We start from the raw sequence: 22,367 nt of genomic DNA on the forward strand, positions 1-22,367 counted from the left end.
TGTTGTTGATCATGTTTGTAGACTTGGAGTCTAAATACAGACTAATGGGAAACTGTCAAGTTTGGAAGGCTTGTTTAAAAAAAAAATATCATAAAAAAATAACAGACTGATCAACAAAATCTGTTAGAATTTAGATTTTTGGCAATGCAGCTTTTTCTCTGTACACTGTGTTGCGATTATATAGCCAGAATAAAAAAGCAATACTCTGATCTCCACAGGTAAGATAAAGGTTGAGTGAAAATAAACGTAAAATCCATCTCAAACTGAAACAGGGAGCAATTTTAACACTCACTGGTTTAATTCTTTTGAGACTTTTGCTGTTTGTTTCAAGGAGAGTCGAATGCTCTTCAGCCTTCTCATGCATGAAAATTAGAGGCGGTGAGGCGGCTGTGGCGGGATCCATCGAGGAGGCAACCTCCTGCCGCCGAATGAATGTCAGTGACAGTGCAAGTCCTATTTGGCTGACAAGCAGCGGGGAAGCAGGTGGGCAGGCTGAGGCTTATCTGCCAAAACAGCCGGGGTTACACCACACCTCCTGCCACAAGAACTGCTACGACTCAACGGCTACATGCAGAGAGAATGAGAGGGTAGCAACATGATGGAAGAGACGTGAGAAAGGGAGGTAGAGATACAGTAGGTTCGGGGAGGAGATTAGCAGCGTACAAAAAACAAAAGCCAGGAGAATGATTAGATCCTCTGAGCTATAAGAAAGTGCTGCTTGTAGAAGAGGCAGAATACCAGAGAGTAGAACTGAGAAATGGTGAAAATGATATATGTGTGGGTACTGATATTAGAGATTTAGCAAGCAATTTAAAGAAAAACATACACATTTTATTGAGCCGAGGCACTTAAATGAGCTCCGCAAACACAGAGACATTAAAGACTAATCATAATATTTCCACAACCAAATCCCAATTCACACTGGATCCTTTATCACAACAGAAAACAAGAAAGAAAAAGACAAGAAATAAAAGATAAAAATAACCCCTCAAAAATTCCTTTACCTTTTGCTTTCTTTACCAGTGACCTGGGACTGCACTATTCACCCTTGCGTGTCCCACATAAACCCGTCTGCTGTTCTTATCTAAGGCTACGTTCGCACTGCAGGTCTTAATGCTCAATTCTGATTTTTTGATCAAATCCGATTTTGTTTTGTCTGCTTGTTCACACTACAAATAAAATGCGACAGCAAACGCGCTCTAACGTGAACCCTCAAAGCGGCCCGCATGCGCAAAAGAAGACGTCACACACAACGCGCTCTGTTTAGACCCAGAGCAAACCGTATTGTTTGACTGCTGGCCCTTAATATAAAGACTTCTGACTTTACGTTTCCCAATTTTTGCTTTAAGCTATTTTGTTATTTACATAATAATGTAACCTAATAATGATCCTTATTGCTGTTTTAGAGGAGCGGTGCTTCCAAGGATAGTCGCAGATTTCTGTCAGAATCTGCAGATTATACAGTACAAATAAAATGTTCACGTTTCTCCAACGTTGTCTTCCCAACAGTTTCACTGACATCTACACCGGATGGCCAGGAAGCGTTCGCGATGTCTTCTCGGGCGCTTCTCCTGAGCTGATAATTGGCGTCTGTCTTGTGTAAGTGATGTAAAAGACAGATTTAATGCGACATGATCATTCAAACAGCAGTCGCTTTCTAAAACATCGGATATGTATCGGATTCAGTACCACATTCGAAAGTGACCCAGATCGGATTTGAAAATATCGGATTTGTGCTGTGCAAACTGTCATACCATCATCAGATATGGGTCGCATACGGTCAGAAAAGTCAAATTTGATGCGCTTTTGCCTGCAGTGTGAACGTAGCCTTAGAGACAACACACCGTCACTCCACTGCACCTTTCCCAAAATCATCTCCAGGGTTTCTGAAGTGTTAACTAAGCAGCTCCAGGCTCACTGTCAGGGAGCTCTGCTGGGGTTTCGCGAGGAAGTGTGAATGTGAGATACCAGGTGTCACTTTAATTGAGACCTTGATGCTGCCGTCTGAGCGAAACGGAAAAATTGTAGCGCAGATAAGGCGACGTTACACCTGTGTAAGGACAGCTGATTACACAGTGGGATTATGTTTAAATGAAGCTCAAAACAAGGACTTTATGCACCTAAATATCTCATCACTGCACCCAAATCACGTCCCCTGCATTATCCAAACAGACAAAGAGGATTCATTTGTGTGCTGCACGGAAACAGACTGTACATCTTTTCTGTGGTGTAACAACATTACAGCGGTTCCCATTCTGATTGATGAAAGTGCCATGTCTGCAAGCACCTCTTTTACATAGTGAAGAGCCTTCCCTGCAGCCCGCCATTTATCATCTGACAGTGGGATGGCTGTATTCATCTTAATGCATTGCAGACCCAAACAGGTCCCAGGTCACACACTGCTGCCATGAATCCCTGTGTCTGATTCTAAAAGAGGAGGAGAGATGAGATGGCCAGGGAGTTTTTGGTGGGTGCACAAAGATAGCAGGAGAACAATACTGTCACTTTAATGTTTGTATCACCTCCTAGCACTACCTGCATCGTGACAGGCCATCAGTAAAAGCTGTCCTAAGAGTATAGAATGTTTTACCAATTCTAATAGGGTAAAGCCACCCTAAAATGCATCCTTATGACGCACAACTGCAGCATACTTTGCGTGACTAAGACTAATTTCTTTTAAGCTGGATTCACTGCCAGAACTTTTTCCACTATTGACTAAAACTGAGGTACAAACATCCTCAAGACTAGACCAGTCTTGAGGTGACGCCATGTTACTTTTGGCATTTAACTGTCCTGAACTGTTACAAATGCCAGCGTGTTGAAAGCTTTCATGTTTAAAGATATTTCAGGTAAACCGTGAACTGGAAAAACAGTGTATTAGAATAAGAGTTCATTCATGATCCAATTACGATTAAGTAATGATGCCTATATCCTTTCAAACTGTGGATTTGCAGAATTCTTACATCACAATTTCCACAGGGGGAGGAAACGCAGGTGGAATTAATACTTACCAAGTTCAGACTGCACAATAACAGCCCAGTTATGGTCCAACACACACAACATAGGGTCTTGTTGGAAATGGTTAACGTGCATGTCAGTTGATTGTTTTCTCTCACATCTCTCATATCTGGGGTACATTATAATGTCCCTGCACAATGACTTGCATGTCACTTTTTTTATTCTCCCAAAAAAAATCTTCCATGACTGCTTCATTATCCAGTTTAGGTAGGTGGAACTGTGAAGCAGAATACACGCACACGCACACACACACACACACACACACACACACACACAGCTTAGCTCTCTAGCTCGACTCTCCTTTCCACTGACATCATGCATGTCGTGAAAGCCAGCAAGCTTGACTGAAAAAAAAAAAAACCAAGAAACAAGCTTTTATGGCTCTAATCATCTAATCTGAAATGTTGGCCATCATATACATAAACAAAAATATTGTGTAGACTGTGCTCAGCATAAGAAGTGTCCCAGTAAGCGATGGCAGCCAAGCAGCATGTTCAGAAGCCTGACTGCTGCTGAATGGATGCAGTCACCATTATGCAGCCTTGCTTTACCTATTATGACAAGTCAGAATGTCGGTGTGAAAAAAGGTCCAAGTATCAGAAGCATGTTGCCACCATGCTATTTTACCCGCATGTCATTTCTGACCAGAGAACAGAGAGAGGGCATTGTGGGGGTAGAGAACCGTGAATGAGCAGTTTTCTTCTGTTGCTGCTGCTCGAGTTTGACCATGTCAAAAATGTTGCTGCTGGATGCAGAGCAGGCCACTGTGTAATCTGGTGAGAGCCGTGCAGAATAAATGGCAGCTGCTGCTGTTGTCGCGTCTCACTCTGAAAGCGCCCCAAGTCAAAATTCTCACACAGTAAATTAAAAGCACAATAATGCAAAGCACCCACAAAGAGATTGGAGTCAAGAGCACAATCATGATTAATTATACCCCAAAACATACCAAACACACCTTTAAGCCGTTTACATTTACTCACCATGACTAAAAGCGCTTTGATTTAAATCAGTTTATGCTCATTATTTATGGTTGTTACGCCATAAGAGTAAATTGAATCCCAAGTTTAAAAAAAATAAATAAAGGCACTGAATATCAGACTGAGATGACATCCAACAATGTGAAAGCACATGATTTTTCCTATGACACCTACAGGTTGCGAATCCAACTACAACTTCACCATCTTCCTAGTTGCATCAAAATCTTATGTCACGGGGAAATGCTTAAGTCGAATCACAGAAGTCTAAAGAACACAGCAAAACCAGTAATTAGAACAAGAAAGGGCTCAAGGTCAAAACACTATGCAATAGACATTCTTCTTTGCTGTGATGCAGACCTTGAATTCAAGACATTTCCTGCCACACAATAGCAAACCTCTAATCTAAGCTAAACACATGCAAGTGCAGCAGTCTATGGAAAATTAAAAACAGGGCGTGACATGAAAGTATCTTGAGCAAAATTAATTCCATCAATAAAAACTTTTGGACATTTCGTCAGTTTGGGTTTCGCATCACTTTTCAAAGCATGCACAGGATAAACAGTGCTCATTGAGCTTCAACGCTTAAGACAAATCTGAGCCCCACACGCTACTTATAAATCACAACAAGATGTCAACATGTCCGAGATGCTTTGAATCAAGCAGAAATTGCGACTATAAAAGTAGTACACTTACGTTAACAATCTTTACAGGGAAGGAAAGTGACCATGACGAGTATAATTAAATTAACTCGGTGCTCGCCCACAGGATATTACAGCGCATGGCTGTTACCTACACTACTGAATTACAAGGGCACTAAAGCAAAGTGTTTGCCTCAGCAAGTGAGCAGATACTTCTTTATTTTCTTGCTTTGCCTGCTCTTCTTGGCCAATGGTGGGGGTTGGAGGGGGGGTGTAATTGGCATGCAAGCTTCAGCTGGGCTGTTAGATGAGCCAGGTCCCAAGCTCGGGCACAAAGCACAACGGCTCTGCTGTGCCCACAAAATTAGTTTAAAGCTGTGATTCAGCAACAGGCTGAGACCTGTACAGTGCCACTGATGCCATCCATCATGGCAAATCCATTTCTCTGGCAGGACAACTGAGCCAAACCGACACCCCCTCACCTTGCAAAGCACAGCATAGCAGCAGGTAGAAAGAAATATAAAATACAAGGGTTCTGATGGTTTCAGTAAATAGGGAAGTCTTGTTAGGCTGAAGATGACCATATATTACTAGCCCTTTTTTGTTTACAGTTCCTCTCGCTCTAATCCTCCTAACACTCGGCAAAAATGTGCCTTCTCCAACACAGCTTAGATGAAAATAACACTAAGATTTCTGTTCACATATTTTGCCCCATTTCCGTGCTCTTCTATTCCCGACTTCAACATAAAAACTTTGGTACAAATAACAAATACTGCCCCGACACAGACACCAGTGTTATTTCTGTGTATGCACAGTAACGTAAGCCTGAACCCTAAGATCAAGACAGCAGTGATTTACACTGGTGTGAAGTGAGGTAAAGCTATTTACAGGATTTTCATTTACAGGTAACCGATCACAGAAAAAGATGGGATTACTTTGGATCATTAGTTTCCAACAGTATACAAACAAGAAACTACAGCTAATATAAGTTCACTTACTTAGCAGCTTTAATCAAGCTATGATATGAACATAAGGCAGAACAACGTTTGCTACAACTGATAAAGCTGCGTTAATACTGCTGTAGTTACATCTGATACTTGGAACAGTTAGCAATATTTCTCAAATTAAGTGAACTAACCCCCATCAAAAAACAGCTGAGGTTAGACCATTATTGACTCACCAGCATCCAACTATGTCAGTGAGTCACAGCAACACAATGGCTGGGATAAGAGGATGGCGTCGAGGAAGGTGGGGGTGGTGGGGGGTGGTTTGCCAGCTGATCGAATCTTCTTATTAACTTTCCCCAGGCCTGTGGAGATAGAAAAAGGAAAGGAGGGAGGGAGAGGAGGAGGTAGGGAGGATTGGTTTAATGAAGACTCCTGCCGTGAGAGTTCGTCTGCCTATGGTGCGGCCCTGTGAATAAGCCTGGCAGACAGATGGGCTGAAGAATTGATCAGTGGAGACAGTCTACAGAGACCAGCACAGACTCAGAGGCTGTGTTTTAGTTGAGGTGAAGTACACAATCAAGGATATCAAAGACGATGAAATGTCACTGGAATTTACTACCAGTGGGAGAAAGCACTACAGTTAGAGGCACAAATGCGCAGAGGAATACAATCTAAATTGGAGTTTGATTTGAACTGACAGCAGAGAAGGGGCCATAAACTTCAAAACCAAACTGCGCATGCTTATTATTTATTAGACTGGCATGCCTGAAACAGAGGACTGCGGAATCAGTCCTTGAAAGATCTCCTCAGACTGCCGATTCTGAGGCTTTTTGGTGTCTTAGCCCTTTGTCTCCCGGTTGTCCTTCTGAGAGCTGTCCCACTTTCAGCCCTGGCTCTGTGTGGCATCCATCTTTCACACGAGTGACAACGCCCCCCCACCCCCACTCTGCACTGCCACTCTTATTTTCATCATCTATTGTTCCAGCCCGGCACAGCAAGTCCCACAATTCTATCATCTCCACAAGCTCAATACTTGCCTGCACTGCTGATAAGTAGCCAAACACTGAGGTGATGAATAAATCACAATGAAGCACATACACATGTGCTAAAACCAGGAGGAGGCCAATTTATTTGGTGTATTTTTGGCTAGTTTGAAGAATTCTAGGACACATTTTATGCACAGCTTCATGCTGTATTATTTGGTTAAGGTGCACACACCACTACTTATGGTAATGATTGATACCTCACATTCACACCATTTCACAATATTGTCAGTGTGACATGTGTGACAATTGTGTGACTAACAATGTTTCAAGCTTTGTATTTGAAATTATCTCTCAAAAAAATTGGTTCTCTAATTCTTTAATTTTACTCAAGAATTAATGCTCTAATATCAAATTGTTGTTCCATATCTAAGCTTTCCCCCCTTTTTTTGAAATGAGGACCAACAGCAGGGAAAAAAAAAAAAAAAAGAAAAAAAAAGAGTTCTCGCATTTTTTCAAGAGGTCCATAAACGCTATAACGTTAATTAACTTTCTTTGCAGCAACGTCCGATATTATGTCACTCTGTTTCTCCATTGAAGAGAGTGTTTAAGGTTTTGTGCAAAAAGAATAACATCTAAGCATCAAGTATAATAAGTACAGCGCCTGTACCAAAACAAAAATATATATACTTCAAAGTCACTATCCACTATTTGTTGTCTGCAATTTTCTGTTTTCTTTCAGTTCTGTACCCCCTGCCCTGCATGTCAGATTGCTCCTTGTTCTCACACACTAAATGTTTTCAGCTCTTTCTGGAAATCACTGAAGGATGGGGAGTGAATATAGAGATGTTTTTTTTTCTTTTTTTGTTAAATCGTTGCTTTGATCATTACCAACATCAAACCAAACTAAATAAAAACAAAAAAAAAAACTGTTTTTTGGTGTAACATTTTTGAAGAGTTACTTCAAATTTTAAATGAGCTCTGTGGTGATATCGACTGTGTACATAAGTACATAATAAAAAGTACATAATAAAAAAAGAAATCCGAAAAATCCCCGTCTAATCTCTATAGAAATGCATGTACATGATGGTCATAGCATTCAGGGTCTGAAAAGTAAAGCCATGGGGTAATAACTTAAACTCTTTGATGTGGGGGGCGGGGGGGGGGGGGGGGGGGGGGGGGCTGTGCATACAAGTTTACGTCAATACCATTTTTATATAAATTTCCTTGAATACTCACATATTTCTACATACTAAGCTTCTCTATATTTACCAAATCACTAGCACAGGAGTGAACAGGATCGTTCACCTCTGTCAACTTTAGGCTTCAAAAACAGCTCACTGCTTTAAACCTACTTTATTTCAGAGAGAAATCCTTTGCCAAAACCATCCTCGTGGCAGTTTGGAAGTTGTGCAGGTCTTCTTAGACTAAAGTCGCCCATTTGTTTAACTGTTGCTTTGGGATCTTTAAATTTAACAAACCGGTTTACTGCTTTAAACTGACGGTAATTGATTTGGTCAGACAGGAATTCTCCTCTCTAAAAACAGCAGCTTTAAGGTTGAAATAAAAATGCAAAAATAATCACATCAGCAATCATAACATTCATGGTGGAAACAAAACTATCAAAGAGAAACTTCCACAGACATGGCCACTTTGATATATTGAGAAATATATTTAAATTTAAATACATCTTCATAAAAAAAAAAAAAAATGAAATCAATCACTTTCGACATCTTGTCATAAGACGGTAACTGACCTGACAGAGAAAGTTCACTGGGCGCCACAGATTCTTGTAGTTAGATCTGCAGCACCCCCGAGGGCTCCAACACCTCCAACAATTCAGACCTTACACTGTCACCATGGTTACTACTGCCTGACACCTCTGGCAATGGCAAATAGACTGACCACAGTGGAACATTTGAGACGACATTGGCAGAGCCCGTGTGCATCGTCACACAATAAAGACCTCAGGGCATGAGGGAACACTGAGAGCCAGTTACACTTAGAGAAAGCAAAGAACTTCATGGACAAACACGAGGGTGAAAAGGGGGACGGCACTGGCAGGGTGTCCATCTCCAGCTGGCGTAACGTGGAATGTTAATTAGGCCTGCAATAACAAGACACCACCCTCTTAAATGTCACATCCTCGTGAGGAGAGCAGGGGATGGCGAACTTCTGTCAGGCAAAGGGTGTCATGCTTTGTTTGCTTTTTCAGCATGGATTTCTCTTCTGTTGCCTCTACCCCAAGCATTTTCTCTTATCATTCTCCTGCTCCTGCCCTTCTGCTATGCTGTTTACTCTGTGATGAATGGCTTCATTTCAGGTTGAGCTCTTTTTAAAAAAAAAAAAAAAAGCTGGAATAGATTACAATCAGTGCAATTGTGCAGAAATAAGACTCATCTCACTGAAAAAGAAAAAGAAATAATTGAGGAGGGGGCAGCAGAGGATGGAAAATATAGAGTGCAACTGCACTTCACACTAATGCAGAAATTGTCAGACCCATCTCTGATGAAGGTGTTTTGGACTGCAGGGGCTCTTCCAAAAAAGGTCTTGATAAGAGCGCTCAGGGGCCAGGAGAGGATGTAAACAAATATCGTGGTGGTTTGTAATGAGACATGACACAGTGAGAATACTGTGGCCTTTCAAATGGCAAGCCTCGTTATCAGTCTGGTTTCACAGCCTCAGAGGGACAAAGATTCTGATAATGGGTCATCAGTAACGAAGGGTTGGACAGAAGACCTGCTGAAGCTTAATATGAGAGGTTGCTGAACTACTGAGCTAATGTGGGAGAGACACTTTACACAGTGTGTGCGGTTTTACCATTGACATTTAAGTCTGTGGTTTTCCCGCTCAATCAGTTACTACATTTACTGGTACAGCAGCACACAGCTTCTTACACTAGCTATGTCCTTGTCCAACGTATCCGTCCTGGAAGCCAAAATTTGCAGAACAGCTCATTCTCCCGAATCAAAAGCAGCAATGGATTGATTTTGTGAAGAGTCGTATTGATGTGTGTTGTGTGTTAGCACCACAAAAAACTTCTACCACTGTGACTTTTTATGTTTTGGGGTTTTTCTACAGATTTTATTTTTGGGAATTTTAGCCCTTATTCACCAGGACAGCGCAGCTCAGACGAGCCACACTGAAACCATACTGTGGCCATTTTACATTAGGAACTTCTAATTTTTATTAAAGCCAGCTGGAATTTAAGGATTATCCCCTTATTACAATTAAATAAGCTCATACAAACCATCTTCACTGCCAGCATTTATCATCCCAACCCACAGCTACTGATGCACTGCTCATGTACATCCCAAATCCAAAAAAGTGTGGGCGCTTTATAGAAAAACAATGCAATGACTTGCAAATCCGAGACCCGTGGATCATGGTCACATATGGCTTCTTCTCTGCATGCTAGAGCTTCAACCTGCATTACATCAGAAACACTTTGCCTCTCTAAAATGCTCTTTTTTCTTTCTTTTTTTACCCAGTGAGCTAACTAGGTTAAATGACATTTTGTCAGTTTGTTATAAAATGTTCCTCCAGCTCTCTCATTTCAGTGCCACTTATTATTTTACTCTTTTGTTGCCCCATCCCAACTGTTGTGAGACTTGCTGATTTGAACTGAATTTCCATCAAATTCAAAATAAGCTAGTATTATTCATAAAATACTAGAATTGCACATAGTGTACCAATTAGGGCTGTGCACAAATGGGCAACTTAGTCCACGTAATTCTTTTGAGCATTAACGGGACTATTAAAAATAATAAACTGGCATATGTACATCAAGATTTAGCAACAACATTAGCATTTTACAGTGTTTCGAACATTAGAATTAATGAACTAGAATAGAACATTTGATTGATTAGATCAGCTACTGGCAAATAGCAAAGACCTTCAATCATTTGATCTAATTAATTTTTTCCATTCATTCAAATTTGACTGGGTGTTTAATAACACATGAATCTGCCAAGTGACAAACCCGAAAGATATTAATGCTCGGAGTTCCCATTTCAGTTTCAGAATGTGCATTATCACAGTCTTATTATTTTTGATTATTTAAAGTTAATATAGCGCCTGAATGATGACCTAAGGAGACTATTCAATGTTAAGTAATATATGAATTACTTGAAATCATAATTGCCTCCCTCACAATTCAACCAAAATTAATCACATGTGGCAAGTGAATTGGAAAATGAATCCCTCCTGCTGGGGTGGAAAGAGAACCGTGATTTACAACAAGGAGGTTTTGTCCTGACAGTTCAATGATAATGAAAACTGAAAGGAACGTTTTAGTGGAGGTGAGACAGAAATGAGTGAGAAAACGAAGAATTTAAGTGCAAATCTTTGAATTACATCCTAAATCAAGGAAAGACACTGGAGCAGCTGAAAGGCTGTGGTGGGAGGGATTGTCGAGCAACAGGGTTTCCTCTGCTCTGTTCCAGAAGTTAAAAAAAATAAAAAATAAATAAAAAATATTATTTTCCATTCTCCAGCTGGGCGCCGAAGGAATGTGAAAGGAGAATGAAATAAGTATTATGCAGCAGTGGAGCAAAAAAACTGTCCAGGGTCTAAGGAGTTGAACGGTTTACACGCTGGCTGCCAGCTTACATTTCGTCTTAGTGTCACAATTTGTTGGGGAGCATCACGGATGCTCTAAAAAGAGTGGGCTCTCTCCCAAAGCCTTCCTGGCGGCTGAAGAGTTGCTAAACGTCACTCACGATCATTCAGCCACCAGGGAGAGGAGAGAGTGAAAACACAGAAAGGAGTAAAAAGGAGGAAATGAAAGGAGGAAATAGAGAAAGTGACAGGAATCGACAAAGAGGAGAGAGGGTTGATGTGAAAAAAACAAAAAAACAAAGGAGTTAAAAGTTGAAAGGGAGACAGAAAGTGAAGAAAGAAAAAAAAACACTTATGTATGCTAATCCTTGTCTCCTATGGCTCTTTAACCAATGTGAGAAAGGGTTAGAGCTGGGAATCGTGAAGGGATTTGCTATCCAAGCAAAGCACAAATAACTACAGGCCATGCTGAAGTATAGGAGTTTACAGGCATCTTGATGCAGGCTCACAGTTGGTCAGAACAAAGACAGAAATTAACACACACACACACACACACACACAAAAAGGGGTACTGTAAAACTGATGCCATCCAAGTGTACACGGCTGCTCTCATCTCTCATCCATCGGTAACAGAGAGCGTGGGAACTGCTTTTAGAGTGTTGAGCGGAGGTGGAAGACTGACCCTGACTTATCGAACAGTGCTCACAATGCACATCTTCATGCCTGACGTGGCCTTCAGCCAAATCCATGGCAAGTTTATAAACCTATATACACATTTCTCTCTGTATAGTTACATTATAGACACCATAAGAGCAAAAAAAAGCATTGTTTGCATAACACAATGCACACTTTGAGGTTGCTGACGTATTTATGACTTACCTTTGCTTTTTACTGTTACATAAATTAAGCTGTCCATTATTTTCCACTGCATGTACTGGGATATGACATATTAGTTTTATGATACTCAGAACTTGGTGGGTTTTGTTTGGGTTCTTTTAGCATTAAATGGTGAGAGAGGTCAAGAAAGGCACCATCTACCTGGTTCTTGTGCAAATGATGCTAACGTCTCATAACTGCTGCCTGTCAGAAAGAGCCACAGCGAAACCAAATGTTTTCTATCAAGTATCACTCAGTCTGTAGATTGGTGCTTGCAGAAGGGACCTTATACACAAACCCTGAAGTTTCCGTTCACTCACTTAGCAAGTGAAAGATGTTAAACATGCCATCAATACTGAGATGCTCCTCTTGTAGCATCCGTGAATGACAGCAAAGCACTGAAGAGGCCCCTTTCTCTGAGCTGACACTGCTGATTTGAATTTCAAAACATGATGTAAAACGGTGATTAAAAGCCAATTACAGCTTGTGCCAATGAAAAGTCAATTAAGTGTTTCAGGGCCTGTGAAAGGGTTTTTGCCAAGGTGATGACAGGGAGGAGCAGAGAACAGAAGAGAAAGGGAGGGGTACCAAAGAGAGAAGCAAAGAGGAAAAAATGAAAGAACAAACAGTTGAGCTGAAACAAGGACAGCAGGCAATATTTGCATGAATGTAGCATTAAACCATCAGACGTGTATATTTCTGCTGAAGAGACAGGATTTCTTTCGTCTCTGTCATCATACAGTCAAATTATAAAAGGTTGCTTAGAGGCTGCATTTAATTAAGAGTCAAAGCCACTGGAAATATGAGTGGGAATGTTTTCCAATAAAATCCTAATAAATAAATAAATAAATAAATAAATAAATAAATAAAAATCTCCAAACTGCCACCCTCTTACACAAATGACTAAATTACAGAGCCCTAGAATTTCCCTCCTGGACAAATGTCAGCTGATTGTTTCTGTATTTCTTAGTTTTACACAAGTAATAAACTGTGAAAAAGAAAAAAAAAGACATTAAAAAAGGCACTCAGGCATTGTTTTGCAAACTTCTTAAACACACGCCTGGATTCTGCGAGAGTAGCCGTGTTTTCCATGTTGAAATCCAGTAGCAGTGACAATGCTGCAGCACCACTGGGAGGCATGGCTGTAGCTGAATACAGTGCTGCTTTCCTTCATACTGTGAACCAATATTTAGTCCCAATAGGTACCCCAAACAGAATTTATTTATTATTTTTTTTAAAAGGCAAGTTTGTGTTGCTTAACCTCAGGCTTTAATTATTGAGAAAGAAAACAAAGAACCAAACAAACAGAACAATCTTCAACTCTAGAGGGTTGTTAAACCATAATAAAGACATATGAAGTGAGAGGTGATCATTTCAGCTTCAGATTAATGTCTTTTGAGAGGACCCTAGTTGTTGCTTTGCTGCCTTTTTGTGCTATGAAAAGCCCCAAGAAAAAACATGACTTATGTAGCAAGCTGCAGACAAGTTATACAGTGAGCCTACAACTTGGCAGTCAACAACTCCACTCCCCGCCTCAATTTACTTTGTCACTCCATCCCTCCCTCGCACAAATCACCACCAATCAGCTCATGCAGACAATCAACAAGATTCTACTCACGCACACACTAGCACAAGCACGCAACTGTAATCAAGCGAACAACCCACTGTTTACAACCCAGAGTTTTTCTTCCATGATCTGAGGTTTTGATAAAGGCTGTAGCAATAAAGACTGGAGTTATTTAAGGGAAAAAGATCAACAGCATATTGGTTGGGTCACTGACACTGCAAGGGCTAGATGGTCATCTAGTCTGGCTTGTCCTCTCTCAACAGCCTCTGTCTCTGTATCCAATTTGTTTCGTGTTATTTGCAGGAACAAGCGCTGGACTCTTGTACTCTTGTGTTTTTTCCCCTACATGAACTCTAGGAACTTGTGGCCTTTCACATGTGCAGTATAAGAAAGATAGAAGCCGAGTTACAAGAAGCTGCTTCGGAGGAACCCTGAACCTCGTGAAGGATTTAAAAACAAAAATCAGCTGACAATCGATCATGAGTAAATGCTGCTCACTACAACAGCTTTGGAAACTGGCCAAGAACTGGTTTATAGTTGCTGGCTCACAGCACACGCCTAAACTTATTTATGTTGACAAGAACTTAATAAGTGCTTTTCATCTCAATGTTTAATAGGGTGTAGCCTTGCCTTCATGGACACGTCTGGCTGTTTTGAAAATTAAGTGTTGCCAAGATTGTCTCTCTTTCTGTCTCTTTTACAGAGAGAAAGAAAAAGATATCACTTTATTTTGCTGACCAGTGCTGTGAGTACTTTATTGCTCTATGCAAAGTCAAACCTTCAAGAAGAACTGGCAGGCAACATATGGTAAATGCATCTCAGACTTCGTCCTACTAACCAGTTTTGCAAGAGTTCAATGCGACAGACAGAAGCCAACGCTTTTGCTGCCTCATTGAAAATCTTCATGCACCTGGAAGTGATTTTAAACCTCAACCACGAGCACACATGAACATTTAATGACTGTGAGGCACGGAAGATTAGGACTCAAAGAATTAGGGACAGAAGCCCTAAAACAAGCCTTTAAATGTTAAGTTTTAATGTTAAATCTTAACTTTGCACTTGCTGCAAACTTGATACTTTCGATTGTTACTTCAGGCCTAAGTCCTTATACGTCAATCACATTTGTAATCAACAAATCAAACAGGGCTGTTCGATATAACGATATATATCGGATGAAGATGTGAAAACGTCTATCGTTTCAAATTACACCATCGTTGTTTCGTGGTGTCCCAAAAATCAACTGTTACGGCAATATTTTTTCATCGTTTTGATGGTACTGTAGTGGCTATATTCATTTCTTAAAGTTCTCTCTTTCTCTTATGTTTAAAATAACTACACTACGAATGGACAAGCGACTGTTTTTACGCGTTGTCATAAGTAACGACAACGGTAAACCCAGCGTGTGGCTCCACCGTCCGCTTGTTTATTTTCCACATAAACCTTTCACAATAGAGCTGAAGATCCTGTTGAGATTTTTCAAAATAAACTGAAATGATGAGAAACAGAAAGACAACTCAAAACAAAATAAACCTTAGACTCAAACGTTAGAACAGGCTTTTCCCAGAAGCACGCCGTGTAATAAATACTCAAAGAAAATGGCGGACGTTACAACTTTTAAAAATGTATAGAGCATAGGAGCTACAGTGGTTCCATTCCACTGTTGTGGATGGCATTTGGTGACATCAGTCTGCCTTTTGCTATGGAGATCTGCTGTGAGCTTAAGGGTCACTATAAGTAGAACCAGCAACAGCAGGTGGAAATCTAATACATGTGCAGTGCGCAAACTGAGGCTGCAAGCCAGAATAAGGAGTGGAGCAGTCCAAGAAGGCAGTGTTGCAGTTTTCCCAAAGGATGACAGGCTCACTGCAGAAGCAGCTGATTGCACCGCTCTGTTATTTCTAACAATGCCCTGTTATTTATTTGCTGTAATGGGCAATATTTTACACCTTTGCCAATGGCACAGTCGTAATGCATACCTCTAATGCACCACAGCTGCGCACCTTTAATATTTTATGTTCAGAGCAGTCATGAATATTTGTCACACTGCATTTTTGCGACACCCTTTTGATGAACTATAGAAAGAAAATGTTCCACAACAATTAAGACTGACGCAAATACTGTTGCTTTGTACATTTTTTTTAAAAATATTTTGAAACTGCTGCATCTGTTAAAACTCTGGGGAAAAAAAAGCTCTGGAGAAAAAAAAAAGCTTTCTTTATATTATCTGGCAGGTGTACTGACAGCTGATGGCTGTGGGATGAGTAGACAAGGAACCATGAAACAATAGAAGACAGATGCAAATTTATGTTTCTTCTTTCTCTCTACTTTATGTGTGATCGTGTCCACGCTCTCCACAAGCCAAACACACCAAGAGCAGCCTTGCTGGAGCTCAGCTTTTGATCGTCAATGTCTGTCCTTTGGCTAAACGGGCTTTGATTGGGCGGGGGGGGGGGGATGTGAGTTGTTTATGTTGCTCAAGAGGCAAATTTAATTTAATATGGGCAGTTGTCAGCACACTAGCATGCAGAAGCCAGGCAACATCCCCTACATTAGTGGTTGTGGAGCAGAGAGTGAGGGGAGGGGGTGTGCAGAGAGGGCACTGAAACTGGATTTTGTTCCATTATGCATAATAACAATAGCCAGAGACCCATGGTGTATTGCGGTAAGCTGCCTAGACTGTGGCCAAAATGATTCGGCCACAAGGAAAATTTTTGGTGCCTGCTGGGCCAAACCTTAAAAACTCTGCATGACCATCCATAATTTCTCTTCTGAGAAGAGAGAGTTCACTCCTAGCTGAAGAGTTCCAGCATGGTTCAGTTTTATTACCATTTGAAAAGGGAGAAGATGAGTGCAATAGCAGGGGGCACACAGACCAGTATGCTGAAAGAAAGGCTGAAGGGGTGCATGGCAAGGGAAGAGCGGGTGACTTGTTGAACTTGGCACATGGATGAGCTTCATCCATCAACGGGGCAGCGAGCTACTCCCTATTCAGGTTTTGCCCTTGAGACAACACCGGCATGGTTGGAGTTGGTATTATGCAGTTGGAAAGCATATCCAAAGCTTGTGCAGAGAACTGAGAAGACTGTAACAACCTCGGGGAGAAAAAAAAAATCCTCCCACTGTGCTCTACTTGTAAAAATAAACTCCCATGCTGCACTTTTACATATTCTACCCAAGCTTAGAAGGAGACAAAACACCAATAATGCTGGAATTTCAATCTACTCCTTTATGATATTATGTATGTTTTCTGAATTACGCATGTGACCTCTGAGTAGAAATCAAGTGATGAGTAATTTATGAGATTATGGGGTGGTAGAGTATCAGCAGTGTAAAAACTGGTAACAGAGCTTAAACAAATTGAATATACACTATACAAGCCATCATCTAGTTTCAGTACAGTAAAAACAGTATAGTCAGAAAATGTGAACTTGAGATGAATGGCAAAAGATGTGAAATACTGGCTTTCAAAGTTATTCTGAAGTTGTTTAAGGAAGTATATAAATCTGCAGTCCGGCTCCAAGTTGTGGAAATAAAATTATGGTAAATATCCAAATCTTTCTTCTGAGACTCAAAATTACAGCAAGGCTGTGCATTGAAGTTGTTTTTTCAAGCTTGTGTGAAGCACAATGACCACAAGAATACACTTAAGAAGAAATGCAGCCCGCCCAAGCTTACAGAATGGAAAAATAAAAAGGTTCACTCCCTTGTGTCCCTCTACCTGGGTTGTTTTCTCAAGAACAGGTTTTTTCCACCTGGGGGCAGGTGCTAACAGCCAGGCAGGTAAGTAATGACACCTGTTTCCACCTGCTGGGTCGCAGTTGCTCTTTGCCAGCAGTTGCCTCACTTCTCCCTTTTTAGCACAGTCCCACGTCCATTTGGAAGCGGATGGAGCTCTACACACACACGCACAAACACGCACTTGCATGCAATCACACACCCACGAGCCTGCAAATTTAGCCAAGTTATTTCATGGAACACTGAAGCACAAGCAGTGAGCACAGAAGGTAGACTATATGCTGCACAATGGCTGGTGAAAACAGTTGGTTGGTCTACAGCGGCGAACATTTCCAGAGCCTTTGGGTTACTACTACGGATTGATTATCACTATGTTCACATTTAGTGACTCATCTCAGAGCCAGAAATACATTTGTTTCCTAAAAATGGAAGAAAAGGCTTCTGAAATAACAATTCAACCACAAAGAATGCCAGACTTAACAGTTTCTCGAAGCAATGAGTCATGCTTCGTCAAATGTAAATAACCCAAGAAATATTGAGCAAAAAGCTTTCTGCAGATACAGAAGTTTCCAAGTTATCATTTATTTCTGAGACATATCACAAGTACTTCTGATCTGTTTTTCAAAATCTTTTTAAATACACATGTTAGGCCTTTATACAATTCACTGATTTTGGACTTCATACATTATTCTGCAAACTGGACGTGTACTCCAAAAAAAGGAACAGGGAACCTTTATAGTGGGCCTATTTTCTCACATATATATATGATAGTTGTTTATATTAAACGTAACGAGTTTCAAAGACATAGAGATCCTGCTGAAGACTTGGAAGTCAATGCACATCAGTCTGTTTTGCTTGCTGAATTGCTCCAATAATACATTTGTTTAGAATAAAATGGTGTTACAGAGCGCCTCAGCAACCCCTCTTTTTTTTTTTTTTTTTTTTTTTTTAAATAATGTAGTCAGAGTATGTGCAAGTTATTCTTGCTATTCAAAAGCTCAAGACTGTTCCAATTATTTTGTGTTTCTGGCAGTTTTTTGGCTCAGTAAAATATGTGAACTGGGTCAGCACAATGTCAGTGAGAACAGGCAGGATTAATATGGTCATCTCAGACAATTTCTGGCTGCGAGTCCAGAAGCTACACCTACTGCTCAAGTATTCTGTCTGTGACATCCAATCAGAGGGAAGTTGTCTTAAAGGGAGGGGGATGGAAGTGAGAATGATGTGTTTAGAGCAGTGAAAGAGCTGCACCACAGCAAAGTATGAAATAGATTTTTATTTATTTTTCTTTCTATACATCTATATCTCTATATCTATATATATTTTTTAGGAGTCACAAAATCAATACATGAGCATAACAGTTCTCCTTACAGAAACCTTAAAACAGTTAAAAGCTCCAAATTGCATCATGGTCTCAATCCACTCATACACGATGCTTTAAGAACTGGTTTGTAACTGATAAGTAATAGGTTTGCTAGTTGATGCAAACACTGCTTGAGGACAAGTAAATGACTCCTGACATCCTGAGCTCCAAGTGCTGATGCCTTCATCTGAAGGGCACAAACAATCTGGTGTTCTTTAGCGCCTTGTGTTGACAGGAGGCTGGGAGCCAAGAGCTGGACACCTCAGCAAAAGCATGCTTGACGAGACAGGGTGAGTGTAATAGATTTGAAGTTCTCCTCTTGGAGCTGGAGAGTGTTAAATCACCATGGACATTGAGATGGTGGTTTGGAGGGTTTGGGCAGCATTTGGTTTAAAATACTTTTTTTTTTTAAGTTTAAGGGTTTTAGCTTCACCGCTATGACTCTCACCGTTATGAAAAACCTCCAACTGCACAGTCTCTGATCATCCTCTTTCCCCCCCCGTATTCTTACCCAAGCTCAGTAAAGCAATCATCACAGCCCCGCAGTGCAAGAGCGTCTTAGCTATGGCAGATAAAGGCTGGGAGATTGTCAGTAATGACAGGTCCACCAGTGCTGAAACTTCCCATAGCTGCTTGTTTCAGCAGTAATTAAGATGGGGGAAATGGTGCACCGTGACTGGCTCTAAAAAGCTTACCAAGCCTTTTGCTTGTGATGCCGTGTCAACTTTTCTACGGTAGGCAAGTCAGCCGGATGAGTAAAAAGGGGACTTAAAAGCTAAACAAAACATGTGAAACAAAGAGGTAAAAAGCAGAGGCGGCAAGTTGTGTACTGAGTGATGTGGGGACTGACGAAAGGGAGGGGAAAAAGGGAAAGGGAGGCCCTAGAGTGATGAATAGGGATGAGATTAGATCATTGATGCTCAGTATTCTCCAATCACAGAAGTTGAAGAGTGAAATGATAACAAAGGTGAAAAGAAATACAAGAAAGAGGACAGGCCGATGGGCTCTAAGAGGCAGGCGGAGTGATTGAAAATAACCGCAAACAGGAAGAAAGGACTGACAAATAACTGTGTGTGTGTGTGTGTGTGTGTGTGTGTGTGTGTGTGTGTGTGTGTGTGTGTGTGTGTGTGTGTGTGTGTGTGAGAGAGAAATGGTTCAAGCTGTACCACAATGAAAAGAGAATTCTATCATCTTTTCTTCCCAGTGCCACTTTCTCTGAAGCTGGCCCTCAGTAATCACCTTCCTCACCCTCTCAACTGCTTCATCCTCGCCTTCTGTTCTTATCCCACCCGCCCACTCTCATCCCCTGATCTTTGAGGTACACAGGTGCTTATGAGGAGAGCGCTTAACCCCCCTCTCCATGGATCAGCCCTGCAGACGGTGTGTGCTGATGTGTGGAGAAATTCAGGAAGCGAACGGGAGCTGTAGAAAGAGTGTTCTGCTGCTTACGCCCACAAATGGGCAGAAATTGGATACTAAGTGCAGGAGTCAAGCCCGCCGAGAAGGGATGAATGAAAATGAACTTATTTCAAACACCCACACATATGTAAAGATATGGGACGGCCAATATTATTAAAAACGGTAGGTGTTGAGGTGTTCTGGAACAGAGGGGGATGCCAATATATTAAGCTGACTACCACAGACATTCATCAGTCATGATCAGTCTCATGGTAACGATGGCTGAAAGTAGCTTAACTCAAATCACAGTGGTGCAGAGAAAAATGGCATTCAGGTAAATGTCTTTTTTATAAGATAAGAAATGAAAAAAAACTAAGTCATTCATATTCATTGGTTCTTTTATTGAGGAAGAATACCCAAGAGGCTCAGAATGTATTTTTATGCAAGTAAATCACATTTGCATACTTTACAGTTGCACTGCTGAACCCCGGGATATGGAAAAAACAATTTACAAGCTGGGGTGCATGAGTTATCGTGATGAAACATTGAGTTGATTAGTTGCTCACAGAGTGTGGTGATGTAGCCAAAAAAATATTACCTCAATTTGATATACATGAGCAAGACAATAATAAAAAACAAATAAATCACAACCATCTGTAGGGCTGGCATTGTTATACATACGAGTAATTATGGGTTAACTCATGTAGCTATGGACTTCGATACTTAATATTTCAGCCTCAAAACAGTAACAACACAAATGGAAGAGGAATGTACTCCATACAAACTAATTCATCTGCTCCTTTGTTTTGTTACATTCTGTTGTTGTTATATGTTAAACACCCGAGTAAAAGTCATAGTTCTCAGATAAGTTAGAGGTTCTCATTTCCAAAAGTCTCAAACAGCTACTCTAAACATTTGAATAAATAATCTAAAATGACTGGAGGTTTAACAAATAATGAAAATAATTGTTAGTGTAGCACACAGAGGTCCCAACCGTGTCCTTTTTGCCACTGAGCTGTTGTTAATGTGTTGATATGCCCAAAAAAAAAGAAAAATGGCAAATTGCTATTACTCTAATACAACAATCAGCAAACAAACTGATTACTTAAAAGTAAAGGGCATCAATTTAACCATCTTAATTTGTCAGCGACCAGCACTTCAATAAACAAGCTCCATCAAACTGAAGCTGAGCACATTTGCATTCCAGCAAACAGCTTGCAATTACCCGTTTAGATGGCATGCGATGGCAATTAATATACCAATCTTCCTTAATGCCCCACCTAGGGAATTTGTAAACATCAATTTAAGAAATATGAGAGGCTCTCGGATAAAGTGCCTCCTGCTCTGCAGCAGTTACGGCATGCTCTTCGCAGTAAAAAATATAATAATCTCATTGGAAGTTGAAAAGTTACATCTCCAAATCAAACAACTCTGCCCATCATTAACCCAGAAGACAACATAGCTGGTTATGTTTTGACCCTTTGAGTTCGTCTGTCCTCAGGGCATCAGTTTTAAACACTTTGGCAGCTGTGTAACAAAATGTCAATGCAAGCGTGCTGAAACATGTTAGTCACAAAGCTTCACAGCATGTAGTTGCAATCAAAATGCAGGTCAAGTTTGGAAGGTTGGTGTGGTTTGACCCACACAATAAAGGAGCCAGAAAGCAGGGAATCCACAGACCTCCTGGACAATACTCACTCTGTTACATGACTGTTTGCACTTTTGATGTTAACTAGGCGTGTAATAGTTTGTTACGCCTCCATATGATACATCTTTGACATTGTTTTAACCTTTATAATGTGGCTTGAATAAGAAGTTCACCTGGCCCAAGTGCATCTCTTGGAAGCAAATTATAAAATCACTTCATTTACTGTACCTGCAGGGTGGATGCCAATAAAACCTAAAGCTGTGTACTTGACATCCATGTGATCCCTCTCCATTTAATAATAATAATAATAATAATAATAATAATAATAATAATAATAATTTTTTTCTTTAACATAGAAGTACACATAAACTCAGATTGTTAAACTTTCCTGTAAGCACCAACCTTTGTTTCAAAGCCATCGGCCAGTGCTATCTGAGCTCAATATGCCAAAATTAAACCATTTAAACCTTAAAGCATATAAGAAAAAAACAAAAACACATTAAACTTTTCTGCTACGGTTCAGACCAAAGTAAGCAGATTGCAGGTCTTCTGCACCATGAGCATATTGATAGCATCTAAAATCCATTTAAAGTAAGCGGTACTAATGACATAAAATGAACGCAATGAAACTCCATAACAGCAGTTACTAAGGAAACC

The 22,367-nt window shown here is 40.6% G+C and overlaps 1 protein-coding gene across 5 annotated transcripts in view; it reads right to left on the minus strand.

The window, feature by feature from the left end:
- The window catches only part of sema6cb (semaphorin 6Cb), a 146,818-nt gene that overhangs the window by 99,629 nt on the left and 24,822 nt on the right, over positions 1 to 22,367 (minus strand). For 4 of the 5 annotated variants that reach the window (XM_082552027.1, XM_082552026.1, XM_082552023.1 and 1 more), the window contains exon 3: positions 5,814 to 5,942. The exons of the other annotated variant lie outside the window; for it this stretch is intronic. The gene's annotated coding sequence lies outside the window, so the exon portion shown is untranslated. The remainder of the gene's footprint in view (positions 1 to 5,813; positions 5,943 to 22,367) is intronic. 5 annotated transcript variants of the gene reach the window in all.

Source organism: Aulonocara stuartgranti, assembly GCF_965226115.1.
Source record: "Aulonocara stuartgranti genome assembly, chromosome: 11".
NCBI lineage: Eukaryota > Metazoa > Chordata > Actinopteri > Cichliformes > Cichlidae > Aulonocara > Aulonocara stuartgranti.